Here is a 3,547-nt window from a genome sequence, read left to right on the forward strand (position 1 = left end):
TTGGCTTTTAGCTTTAGAGTTTTCAGCTATTAGCACTAGCATCTTCAGCGGCCAAATTCCTCTTCCAGCATTCACACCAGCATTATCACAGGTAATGCTATATATCTAGTTCATAATTATGTTAAAAAGTTACATTTTTAACATTTAAAAATGTAGTTTTAGAGTGTTCCATAAATGTTTATCCTGTTCGGCCTGTGACCTCAGGGGTGTTTTAGATTTTGGCCTCTTGCGCGATTGAGGTTGGCTTTAGGTTTTAGGTCAGGGGTGTCCATATCCAGGCCTCGAGGGCCAGAGTTCTACATGTTTTCTGACCAACCTGCCATTGAAAGTCCTTATTGGCTGATCACACCTGATCCAGGTATTCAACCTTAGATCAGGCAGAAGGAGGTCGGACACTATTGATTTAGGCGGTTCTAAAGGCGGTCAAAGAAAAAAATAAAAAAATAAACTATTAAAGCCACAAGCACCATTGTATGGCCACTTCTGTTGCCCCGCCCCCACTGCTGCACGTAACAAATTTATTGTTAAAAAATTTCTGTTGGTTTTATCTCCATAGCAACCATTTCCTTTTTTGTTCATCTGGAGCTGACGGACAGATCTACGTCATTTTTAGAAGAATTGGCAAAAGTACATTTTTGGATTTCCTTGGCAACTGACTTTTTCTTTTTGCATTTCCTATATTAGATCATTTCGTTAAGGGTAGCCAAAAACTAAATCTTTTTTGTATAGAAATAGGGCTTTAAAAGTGCTGTCTGTTGAAACATTTTGGACAATTTAAAATAAATATTCATGGTTTTAATTATTACCTTTTTTGACATTTTTACGCGAAATGAGTGGGGTGTTAAATTGTAAAAAAATAAAAAAATCATTGCAATTGGGTGGCCTATGCTCTGATTGTATGTTTGTTTTTTGATCATTCAAGTTGTTGAAAAAGCTTGTTAAAACACTGACTTGTCGCTACAGGAAGTGGGTTTTCCCTGCAGTGACGGTTTGTTATTTTTTTGACGTGTTTCGCTGCAGTCTGTGATGCAGCTGCTTGGCCATGAAAACACGAGATGCAGCCTCACTCATGAGCCCAGAAGTCTGAGGTCTGTGACGGATGAGTGAACTCTGCTCCATACCAGAAGAGTTGGAGTTACGTCACGTTATTGATCGTCCTCTGAGTTCATTAAGTTACAGGAAGTTGGTGGAAACGCACGGCACACTTTCATCTTAAATGTTTGGATTGGTGATAAATATGTGATCAATAGTCTGAGTTGTTCTTTCAATGACTGTGTTGTGATTTGCTGCAGAAAGCCTGAACAGAACATTCATTATTTTTATGAAACCACTTAAGATATTAGAAAAAAAGGATTAATTAGTCATATTCATGAATAGAATGCGCTCATGGGCTGTTCAGGCGGTGCTCTAGTGCTCTGAATGAGTCACTGTGGTCACACTTCTGCTCCAATATGTCATCTCATGTCTGAAGCACCAAATGGATCCACAGAACCTCAAGAAGTCACAGTTTCACCTCCAGAACTCCACGACTTCTACTGAGAAAATCTGATGTTCTCTTGCGATATATGGAGTTCCTGTTCGTTTTACTTTATCTCTCTGCCTCCCACTCCTGTAACCTGAGCGTCCACAAAGCAAATCAGAGATTTCTCCAGCCGAAGCCACGAGTGTGGGAGAGGAATGTGCACGTGCCGCAGACGCTCATGCACTGCTGGCTTTGCAAAGGGACGGCAGCTCTGACACCCAAACTGAAGAGAAGAAAGAACGAGGTGCTCTAAATGCAAATGAGGAATTACAGGAGAAAAGCTGCAGGGAAACATCATTTGTGGCCTTGCAGGATTTTACTTCTGAAGAGGTTTGCAGTGATGCAGAGGGAGAATAAATAAGGCGGGCAGGAAGCTGCTCACAAACTTCTTAACAAACTGTTTTTCCTGCCTGTTCATCACGTCTCATTGTTTTCATCCCCAAATTGTGCAGAATTCTTCATCTTATAAGACAGTTTATGAATGAAGACGACCTGGAAAGGCTTGTTTTGAATCAAATAAACAGTTTATAAATCTATCATCATTCATGTGGTTCTCATGTTTAAAGGGTAACCAAACACTGAATCATCGTTTTTGTCTGTTTACTTCTATAAATGAGGCTTTAAAAGTGTTGTCTGTCGGTCAATATCAAATTTTTACAATTTCAAATAAACATGGCCTAAAACAGTCTGCTGCCCCCTACAGGTTGAAACGAGGTAGAACAGTTGAATTTGTGATTGATCAAGAAGTTTCACGTCATCACGCTCTGCAGCTCCAGTGTAAAAGCCCCGCCCATCTTTGAACACTCGACACTCTTGAGAGTTGAAGCTCATCTAAGCTCTCACCGCAACGCTGAAAACGGCGGACTCTGCGATGCTAACGTCAAGAGTGGTGGAGGACGCCCCGGGACGCCGAGAGCGTCATAGGTCGCCCTGAGACGCAGAGACTGGCGGAGGTCGCCTTGTGATGCAGAAAGTGAAAGAGAATCCCTCATGATGGCGAGAGCGACGAAGGTCGCGATGCAGAGAGCGGCAGAGGACAACCCCTAATGCAGAGACTGGTAGAAGTTGCCCCATGATGCTTTAAGAGACAGGGGACACCCCGTGACAGCAAGAGCAACGGAGGTCGCGGTGCAGAGAGCGGTGGAGGTCACCCCACGACGCCAAAACTGGCAAAGGTCAACCCACGACGCCAAAACTGGCAAAGGTCACCCTGCAATGCAGAAACTGCCCGAGGTCACCCTGTGACGCCAAGAGTGGCGGAGGTCGCCCCGTGACGCCGAGACTGGCAGAGGTCACCCAGTGACGAGATTGGCGGAGGTCGCCCCGTGACACCGAGAGTGGCGGAGGTCACCCCACGAGGCTGACACTGGCGCAGGTCAACTACGACGCCAAAACTAGCAAAGGTCACCCCGCAATGCAGAAACTGCCAGAGGTCACCCTGTGACGCCAAGACTGGTGGAGGTCGCCCCATGACACCGAGAGTGGGGGAGGTCGCGCCGAGACTGGCAGAGGTCACCCCGTGACGGCGAGACTGGCAGAGGTGACCCCGCGACGCTGAGAGTGGCGGAGGTCGACCAGTGACAATGAGAGTGGCGGAGGTGACCCCGTGACGCTGAGACTGTCACCCCGTGACACCAAGAGTGGCGGAGGTCGCCCCGTGACACCGAGAGTGGGGGAGGTGACCCCATGACGCTGAGACTGGCGGAGGTCAGGACGCCGAGAGTGGTAGAGGTCACCCCACAATGCCGAAACTGCCGGAGGACGCCCCGTGACTCCAAGAGTGGCGGAGGTTTCCCGCTCAGCCGCTTCCTCTAACCCCGCCTCCTGTTTGGTTACCCTTAAAGTTTAAAGTTGGAGTTTAAAGTGAAGAATCACTTTCCTCCAATCATTTTGTTTGACTAAACTGTTTTCTCTTTGTGCTTTTAAGCCGATTCCTACTTTGATTTGTAATAAAAATGATGTTAAATGCATTTTATTCGTGCATTCAGATCATTTATTGTTCTTCTTTCACAGAAGCTGTGAATG

General features: G+C 46.0%; 1 long non-coding RNA gene across 2 annotated transcripts in view; it reads left to right on the forward strand.

The window, feature by feature from the left end:
- The window catches only part of LOC118599376, an 8,720-nt gene that overhangs the window by 3,350 nt on the left and 1,823 nt on the right, over window positions 1-3,547 (forward strand). The window lies entirely within an intron of this gene.

Source organism: Oryzias melastigma, linkage group LG11 (genome assembly GCF_002922805.2).
Source record: "Oryzias melastigma strain HK-1 linkage group LG11, ASM292280v2, whole genome shotgun sequence".
Taxonomy (NCBI): Eukaryota; Metazoa; Chordata; class Actinopteri; order Beloniformes; family Adrianichthyidae; genus Oryzias; species Oryzias melastigma.